Source organism: Ursus americanus, chromosome 8 (genome assembly GCF_024610735.1).
Source record: "Ursus americanus isolate L20-20 chromosome 8, mUrsAme1.1.p, whole genome shotgun sequence".
Classification (NCBI taxonomy): domain Eukaryota; kingdom Metazoa; phylum Chordata; class Mammalia; order Carnivora; family Ursidae; genus Ursus; species Ursus americanus.
Window position 1 is genome coordinate 60,092,298 of NC_142134.1, and position 10,350 is coordinate 60,102,647.

The 10,350-nt window shown below is 34.9% G+C and overlaps 1 non-coding gene across 1 annotated transcript; it reads right to left on the reverse strand.

Annotated features, from left to right (window-relative positions):
- Window positions 1-798: 798 nt before the first annotated feature.
- On the reverse strand, window positions 799-959 carry LOC123793466 (U1 spliceosomal RNA). Its single transcript, XR_006780002.1, has one exon. It is a non-coding gene; the product is annotated as a U1 spliceosomal RNA (small nuclear RNA).
- Between the last annotated feature and the right edge of the window lie 9,391 nt (window positions 960-10,350).

Genomic DNA, 10,350 nt, shown 5'->3' on the forward strand with positions numbered 1-10,350 from the left:
AGAGTAATCTGGAAAAATGTGTGCATACAGTAAGGCATGAGAAATGTTAGCTATTGTTACATGGCCACTATTACCCAATCAATATTTATTTTCTAAGTACCCATATGTGAAGTTTTGCTGGTGATATGGTGAGAGTTACAATTCTTTAAGACAGTGTTCTTCCATTTACTACTGTACCCAGGACTCTTGTTAGTAAGAGCAAAAAGTACAAATCATTGCCTAACAAAGCTTTCAATAACAAATGCCAAATAATGAAATTCATTAAGAATGGAGAACTTGACCTTGAAGGATTGTGAGGTCTCAGACATGTGGCAAATGGAGAAAGCGTTCTCGAGAGAAAGAACATAATGAACAATGGCTTGGAAGCAAAACATACCATTTGATGGGAATAGAATACTTTGGAATGTTGTAATTTCTTTTCCAAATGTGGAATATCAATTTTGAAGTTAAGATAGTCCAGATTGATCTTGACATCACATGTTTGAAAGATTGAAAGGACACCAGATGGGGTTCAGAAAATACTCCCCCAGTAAGCCACATCTGTGACCCTGGAAAAGTACTTCTATCTTGTATCTTCAAGTTATTGTGAGAAGCTGGGAAAAAGAAATAACAAAATAACCTATTTTGCTTTAGTTTTCTGATCTATAAATAAATGGAATTTAAATGGCCCACTTTCTGATCAAAATTTCTATCATCCCTGACAAACAACATCTTTCCCTTTATTATTTATTTATTTATTTATTTATTTATTTATTTATTTATTCATTTATTTATTTTGTCTTTCAACCATTTGATGGTCAGGTGAGAGTGCAAACACAGTCCCCCACCACCACAAATGATGCAGTCAAGTTTCCCACATTTGCAGAAATCGCAGGGTTTAGCACATCCGGAGTACAATGGATAAGCCTCACCCCAGGAAAACCACCTCCATGATCATGGTATCTCCCGACAGTAAGTTCCTTTATTTTTTAAAATTTTCTGATAATATTCTATTATCCTCCAAATATATCTAAGAAAGATATATACTTCATATAACAATATTGAAGACCTATTTATGTCATATAAATATATACAAGGTATATCTTTTATATATAGTTTTATATCTAAATAGTTGTACATGGTTATAGTTAAATATAGCTATATATACATTCATATACATACACACATATATATGTATATATACACACACACACACACAACCCCATTTAAAGTCTCAATAGTTGTTTTTGTAGAAATTGCCAAGCTGATTACAAAATTGTAGAGAAATGAGGCAATAATCTAGAATTTGCCAAAATTACCTAAAAAATAAAGACAATAGCTGGAGTACTCACACTAGCTGATTTCACAATTTACTATAAAATTACAGTATTCAAGATAATATGTCATTGGAATAATCACAGAGAAATAGTTCACTGAATAGAGTGTCCAGAAATAGATACACACATGTATGTAAGTACTAAGGAAACGGGATGAGAGAAATAAATGATTTTTCAACAAGTTAGATGGGAACAGGTAGATAATTACATGGGAAAAAAATCCCACTCTTATATAGCAACATGATGAAAATCAATTTGAGATATTTCATAGACCTAAAGACAAAAATTAATCTATAAAGCATCTAGAAATAAAAGGATAACAGGAGAATAATCTGCCTTATGATAGGAAAAGATGGTTTACAGAGGATGCAAAAAGAACTAATCTTTTTTTTTTTTTAAGATTTTATTTATTTATTCAACAGAGATAGAGACAGCCAGCGAGAGAAGGAACACAGCAGGGGGAGTGGGAGATGAAGAAGCAGGCTCATAGCGGAGGAGCCTGATGTGGGGCTCGATCCCATAACGCTGGGATCACACCCTGAGCCGAAGGCAGACGCTTAACCGCTGTGCCACCCAGGCGCCCCCAAAAAGAACTAATCTTAAAAAGAATCAGACTTCATCAAAATGGAAAATTTCTGCTCATTAAAAATCACTGTAAGAAAATGAAAAGAAAGTTACATATGAAAGTACTTGTGATACGTGTGTGGTGCTTTCTGTTGAAAAAATACAAGGAAATCTTACCGTTGAAAAATAAAAAGATAAGTTTAATTCTAAAAAATGAGCAAAACTTATAAACTTCAGCACAAAGTTTATCAAGGGAGACATGAATGTCAAGTAGGAAAATAAATGGTAGTCAATATCTTTATTCATCAAATAAAAATTAAAGCTATAATGAGATACCACTCTACAGCCTCTAGAATTTTAAAGATTAAATATGTAAGAAAAATTTAAAGAGTGAAATAATCAAGTATTAGGAAAGATGTGGAACAAGTGGGGTGTTCCTATAATTCAGAAAGAATGTGAATTCATACAAAACTGAAAAACTCTTTGCAATTTTCTTACAAAGTTAAACATACACTTAATCTATGGCCCAGCAACTCCACTCCTAGGTATTTGCTGAACATATATCACAATTTAAGTCCCAAACAGAACTGCTTATGTATATTCATAGCAGCTCCACTGAAACTGCCAAAACCCAGAAATAACTCTAATGCCCATCTTTAGGACAAGTGATAAACAAACTATAGTATATTCATGCACTGGAACACTAATTAACAATGAAAAATAGGGGCACCTGGGTGGCTCAGTCATTAAGCGTCTGCCTTCAGCTCAGGGCGTGATCCCAGCGTTCTGGGATCGAGCCCCGCATCAGGCTCCTCCGCTGGGAGCCTGCTTCTTCCTCTCCCACTCCCCCTGCTTGTGTTCCCTCTCTCTCTCTGGCTGTCTCTCTCTCTCTGTCAAATAAACAAATAAATAAAATCTTTAAAAAACCCCAAAACAATGAAAAATAAATCCCTGATTCATCATATGGCAATAAAGTTTCTCAAAAAATATTCTCAAAAACATTATGTTAATTAGAGAATCCAACCACAGAATAGTACCTACAATGTCATTTCTTTCATATGAACTCAAACGAAACTAATCTCTGATATGAATTTAAAAAGTGATTAACAATTGTGGGCCAAGAACAAGTGAACTCTTTGGGTAGAAGGAAATGTACTGTCTTGATGGGGATGTTGGTTAGATAGGTGTACACATTTGTCAAAAATCTTTGAATTGTATTTGTACAGTTCTTTCTATGTAATTTTACCTCAAAAAAGTCTGTAAAAGATAATTTCCTATATTGAAAGGCCAATAACAGCCAACAATTCTTTATTTTTTCATTGTTTAATGACATTTGCTAAACCTTTGCTAACTTACTGTCTTTTCTTGACTAGAGATGGATAGTTATATTTTTATGTAATTCTATAGTTACTGTGAACGTGTTTTTAGTTTTTACTGTGAATGCAAATAATTCTAAATTTATAGCAAAAATGAAATAATAAATCTTTGCCTAATTGCAATCAACTTGTTTCATCTAAGCATAGATATCCGAGATGCATCGTAAAGTCAAATAATTCTAAAGAAAATGTGCTTTGAAACAGTAGTACCTTTATATTAAAAAACTGAAAACTATTTCATACTTCAATTTGATTTTCTAGAATATATGGGAATATTTAAGCAGAAGGCAATTATTTATCACATATAATGCCTTGTGAACATCTGAACATCCCAGGCTACATAGTTACATTTAGCTTATTTTCTATTTCAGTAATATGATCACTGCTTCTCATTTTTTTAAATGTAGTAACATTGTAGTCATAAAATCATGAACAATTGCAAAATTGTAGGGAAATGAGGAAATAATCTAGAAAAACTACCTTGAAAATAAGACAATGGTTGGAGTACACACAGCTGATTTCACCAGTATACTCTAATACATGTGTTTCAACTATTGAATATGAAGATTTGTGGGCACCTGGGCGGCTCAGAAGGTTAAAAGTCTGCCTTGAGCTCAGGTCATGATCCCATGATCCTGGGATGGAGTCCTGCGTCCGTGGGGCAAGTGGGAAGTCTGCTTCTCCCACTCCCTCTTCCCCTCCCTACTGCTCATGCTGTCTCTCACACGTTGTCTCTCTCTCTCAAATAAATAAATAAAATCTTTAAAAAAAAAAAAGAATACAAAGATTTGTGTACATCCAAATAAAAAAAAGTGCATATACATATACATACATACTCACATTAAAGCATACACGTCTATCACACCACACACGCCTATATTTGCATGTTAATATATGTGTGCAAGGGTATGTGGCTTACCCTTACAAGGTTTATATTGGTTACAGGTACCAGACATGGAAAGACTGTCTGACATTATATTGCTATTTATTATTTCCAGAGAGAGAAGCACCAAATCTCCTTGGAGCAAATTTTCTTTCTTTTTGACAGAAATCAGTTGAGTGACAGTTCTTAGTTATGGAAATACAAGTCTCCTAAGCACCCTCTTTCTGGTATCACTTTTGTGTTTGGAGAAAGGCTGATCCTCCTGAAGAAACCCATATTTGCAGAAGACAGCACAGGAGATTTATTTAATGTACTTAGATTTATAAGACCAGCATTCAACAGGGATGCTGTAGCAATGATGAAATGATAGCGCTAATAGACTGCTCCAAATCCTATTCTCTATCTTTTGTTAGGGAGCTGCAATGCCCTTCAATGAACTCTGGCCCAGACATTCTCCTAAACTCTCAATTCATATCTCAAACTACCTACAGAATGTCTAATAACCATCTCGCTCAGTGTATCCTAAATTGAATTCTTGACCTTCCTTCTACACATATTTCACTCACTACCTTCCTGATCTCAGTTGTTGCCAATCTCATCCTTCCAGTTGCTTAGATTTTGCTTATGTTAAATTCCCACGAGTCAATTTTGAATCTTTTTCTTTCAAGCTCACCAGCTAATCTATCAGAAAATCCCATTGTCTATCCTCAGACTCTGTCTGGAATCAGGCCACTTGTAAACACCCTCACCGTTCCAACTCTGGTTGAAGGCATCAACATCTCTTGTCTGAATTCGCTCTGAATAGAAGTACAGTCTAACCTCAAGGAATAGCCATTGATCTTTCAAAAGTTAAGGTAGATTAAATAACATGGCCGTTCAAAAACGTTCCATGGTTCCCTATTTAAATCAGAGTAATAACCAAATGCCTTACAGAGGCATATGCATCTTTATCGGACATGACCCTGCTGACTTCTCTAATTACAATGCCCAGCATGCTCTCTTGCTCATTATGCTCAAAGAACTGACCCCAAAGATCAGGTATATTCCTATCTTAAGACATTTGTTCAAGCTCTTTCTAATCTCTGGACTGCTCTACAGCAGAGAGCTTCTTGCTAAGTGTGTCCTCTTCCTCAAGTTTGGGATGAGACACCATCTTCTCTTTAGCTTCTACTCTGGTCACTTTATTTAATCCTGCAGTGTGTCACCTTCCGCAGCATCTTCTCATATGCTCACAATTCCACCCCCCTAACCCTGTTGGACTTTTATTTTTTTTTCATCTACCACTTAATACCTTCTAACATATTATATTTGATTTACTTCTTCATTACATCAATTCTATTTTAAATTAAATAAATTTGACATGTAACACTGCATCAATTTAACTTGTTTGTGTTACTTTGATACATTTAAATATTGTAATATGATTGCCAGAGTTGTGATATTTATCACATTACATAATTATAGTACAATATTGTCTATATTCATTATATTGTGCATGAAATCTATATGGCTTATATACTACTCATTGCAAGTTTGTACCTTTAAACAACATCAATCTTATCCCCCCAACCTCATCCCCTAACAACCACCATTTTACAATCTGGTTTTTGCAATTTGACTTTTTCAGATTCCATACGTAATTGAGATCACACAGTATTTGTCTTTCTCTGTCTGACTTACCTCACTTAGCATCATGTGCTCAAGGTCCATCCATATTGTCACAAAAAGCAGGATATCATCCTGCCTCATGGCTGAATAATAGTCCAGTCACCTATTAATGGGTATTAAGGTTGTTTCTCTATCTTAACTGTTGTGAAAAATGAAAAAAAAAAAAAAGTGGGAGTGCATATGTCTTTTCAAAATCCTGTTTTTATTTCCTTTGAGCATAACCCAGAAGTGAAATTACTGGATCATAAGGTAAATCTATTTTTTAAAAATTTTTGACAAAACTCCATATTGTTTCCCATAGTGGTTGGACCAATTCGCATTTTTTTCCATGGGTTTTTTTTTTAACAATTTTTATTTTGCTATATTAGTCACCATACAGTACATCCCCAGTTTTTGATGCAATGTTCCATGATTCATTACATGCGTATAACACCCAGCACACCATGCAGTATGTGCCCTCCTTAATACCCATCACCAGCCAATTCACATTTTCACCAAGAGTATATAGAGGTTTCCTTTTTACCACATTCTTATCAACAGCTATCGCTTCTTGTCTTCTCGATGATAGCCATTCTCACAGATGTGAAGTGATATCTTATGGTGATTTTGATTAGTATTTCCCTGATGATTGGTGATGTTGAAGTTGAACATCTTTTCATGTGCCTGTTGGCCAAATGTCATTTGGGCGGGAGTTTGTGTTACTCCCTAATGCATCCCAAATACCCTGCCCATTACCTAACACAGTAGCCACTAAACAAATACTTGCTGAATGCACGAATACTTTGGAAAGCTGCCGAAATTCTTTGGCAATTTGAAAGAATATACTGAGAAATATACCAGAATTCCTGACAATAAGGCTATGTAAATATTACACTTAAAAAAGATGGGGCACCTGGATGGCTCAGTCCGTTAAGTGTCTGCCTTTGGCTCAGGTTGCGATCGAGTCCTGCATCAGACTCCTTGTTCAGCAGGGAGCCTACTTCTCCCTCTGCCTGCCGCAGCCCCTGCTTGTGCTCTCTCTCTCTGACAAATAAAAAAAATAAAAAATTAAAAAATGAATTAATGTTACATTTAAAATGAGTTAAAAGTGACTATGATCTTATTTCAAGCTAGTGAAGAGGGCCATTTATATCACCTACACTTAAACGACAATGATTATTCTGCATGTGAACCTTTGTAGCTGAGAGACTAACAATCACTTTGTGGATTTTGACTGATTACTATAGGCACCATTTGAACACGTAGTCTGACCTGTGGCTTTTCCTGTAACTTATCCTTTACTCCAATTCTAAATCTTGTATTAGGTTGACAGAATCCAAGCAACAAAATGTACCTTCAGAAAAATAGTTAATGCATCAATAGCCTGCAGATAGACAAATATCAGGCCTTCTAAAAGAGTAAGAAAGTATACCACAAATTTTACAAATCAGTGAGTTTTCTATTTTGTTTTTTCTATTTTTCTTCGAAATCTTTCTTTGGCATTTCTTGGAACTATAAAGAGAAAATATATAAACATTTCAAGTTAAAGCTGTGACATGACATTTATAAGCACAATGCATGTTAATTAATTCTTCAAATAATTTTCAAGCATTGACTAGTTGGAAAACACTAGTTGACTCTAAAATGGGAAAGATAAACGCTGTCCTCAAGGTGTTTATCATTTGATGTAGAAGGCTTATGCCTAAGTATATAAGTGTATTATAATATAGGTTATAATAGTAATATACGTAGTTTATTGTATGCATGGGGAATGCTATGTAAGCATGGAGGAAAATACCTTTGCTAAGAAAAACTTGCTTCATGATAAAAATATCAGCATGGAGTTCTCAATGATAAGCACGTGTCAGACAACAGGACGGGATAGGTCCAGGCTGAAATGCTGGTGGGAATGAGGGTCATTACCCAGAGAAAGATCAATCTTATCAAAAACATGATGGCAAGAAAAAGCATGAATCAGAGTAAGAACATCAAGCACCATAGAAATGAGGATGGAAAATGTTTAAGTCAGAGAATGGTGAGAAAAATCTAGTTACAATTTAGGGATTAAAGAATCAGGTAAGCTCTTTCAATCGGTTCAGTTGTGAATACTTTGTGATAAATAAAACGTTTAAAAGATATTAGCTATTAAATAAACTCCAAAAGTTCAGTAAAGAATAGAATATCCCCATAATGACACATTTTGAGGTATTTTTGAAGTATAAAACTTCAGATTCTTGAAGAGGATATTTTCTTTTGAAACTCTTATAGTCTGGTATTTTTAACATATGAGCAGCCGTGTGTAAGTCAAAACTGAGACTTGAGTATCAAGGAAACTGTGTGCCATGTTGACAGTTTGACATAGCCCTGTGGTTGATGGGAAGCCATTGGCAGGTTTTAAAATACCGTAGAGCATAAGCACACTTATATTTCAGAAAGATGACTCTGAAAAAGTCTGTGAAGAAGACTGAAATAGTACCTGGAGACAGACAGGCTGCTTATATTTCTGTTGTGGTTGCCAAAGTAGATAGATAAAGACCTGAGAAAAGGGGGAGTCATCGGAAAAATATTTTGGGAGTTAATATATTTAGGGTGGAGTGATTAAATTGGATTTTAGGGTGAAGAAGAGGAAGGAGTCTATTAAGAGTCTCGGTTTTCTAGCTTGAATAATGATTATTGGAGTCGCTGACTTTATGTCGGGATGGGAGTGGTGGAAAGGGAAACTTCCACTTTACAAATGTATTTGAAGTGCTTGAAGGTGCCTGCTGTTGCTATTGATTTGGGAGTTATAAGCATATAGATTGTTTTTGAAAACTTGGCAGTAAATGAAAACACCCAGAGAGACTGGAAACACCAAGGAGCTAGAAGAACAGTGGGGAAATAAAGGAAGCTTTTGTAATAACAACGTTTGGTAGGTGGGTTAAGGACTAAATGTTCACGATGCTTGGAAAGGTCATTTCTATTTAATATTCATAACAGCCATGAGAATTACATAAAATAGTTTGTTATTATTATCATCATCATTATTTACTATCATTTAGTAGCATAATCAAGCAACTAGAATGAAAAGATATGACTTTGAAAGATACCCAGATCTTATTTCTAGTCAATTGAAAAATACCATTGCCTACTGCCTCCTTCAAAACAAAACAAAACTTAAAAAAGTAGCGTCTAGTAGTCCCTCCACTTTCCTTTATAAGTATTACCAACTTCTTTTTATTTAGTGCTACAATGGTACATTGTATAAGTATTATGGACATAATTGTTTATTTGTTTGTTTTTAGAGACTTATTTATTTATTTGAGAGAGAAAGAAAGTGGGGAGAGAGGTAAAGGAAGAGAATCGTCAAGCAGACTCCCTGCTGAGCCCAGAGCTCGATGCAGGGCTCGATTCCAGGACCTATGAGATCATGACCTGAGTTTAACAAGATATTTGGAAAACATATTAAGTAAGTTCCTCTAAGGAGCTAAACATGGTATCAATAATATACAGTTAGAAAAATTCACAAGTGCATGGACAGAGTATTCATTTGATTATAAGGACATGATCCTGACCTCTACTAGTCTACAAAAGTTTTCCATCAAAAGGAAGCACTGTTATTAAAATTGCAGTACACAAAGTTGAAAAGGATAGAAAGTAATTTGAATTGGAGAATCAAGATTTTTATAAACTTATATTTACATTTGAAATTACAGGCCAAATTGAGTAGGGGGAAAAAAAGGAAAATTCTGAACTCAGATAAAGGAAATCATTTATGAAATGAGGGATAGAAAAATTATAGATTAAAGGCAATTATGTTCATAAGACCAAATGGTTTCAAAGCATCTCTAAGGTTGTGTCAATAGGACAATAGTTTAGAGGACAAAGAAAATTATAGAGCATCACTTTTTTCCATTTGACCCACAAATTTGTACTGAACTGATTATCTAATAATGTTTAGAAACCATATGATGTACCTATTAAGATTGAGCTTAGAGGGACACCCGGGTGGTTCAGTTGGTTAAGCGTCTGCCTTTGGCTCAGGTCACGATCCCAGGGTCCTGTGATGGAGTCCCACATCAGGCTCCTTGCTCAGCGGCGAGCCTTCTTCTCCCTCTGCCTGCTGCTTCCCCCCTGCTGGTACTCTCTCTCTCTGACAAATAAATAAATAAAATCTTAAAAAAAAAAAAAAAAGATTGAGCTTAGAATCAGATAAACATAGTTTGGATTTTGGCTCCATAACATTTTTTGCTATTTGACAATTATCTTTTCTTTCAGTTTCATCATAAAAAAATTCTTAAAAAAAAAAAAAAGACAACTCATGAAAGGAGATAATGTGATCAGCATAGTGCACTTCACAACTTAAAAGATTTATGTACCTTTTGCCATGTGAAGTGTTATGTTTATACATAGTGCTGCATTTTAAGATGTGTGCTGAAAATAATTTTAGTCCAGGGGAGGCTCACAAGAATGGTGAATAGTTGGAAAATCACATGATAATAGGTTACTTTTATATGGCAAGTATATTGAAGAAGATATTTTGAGGAGTATTGGGCAGCTCTCTTTAAATACCAGAAGAGTTTTCAGG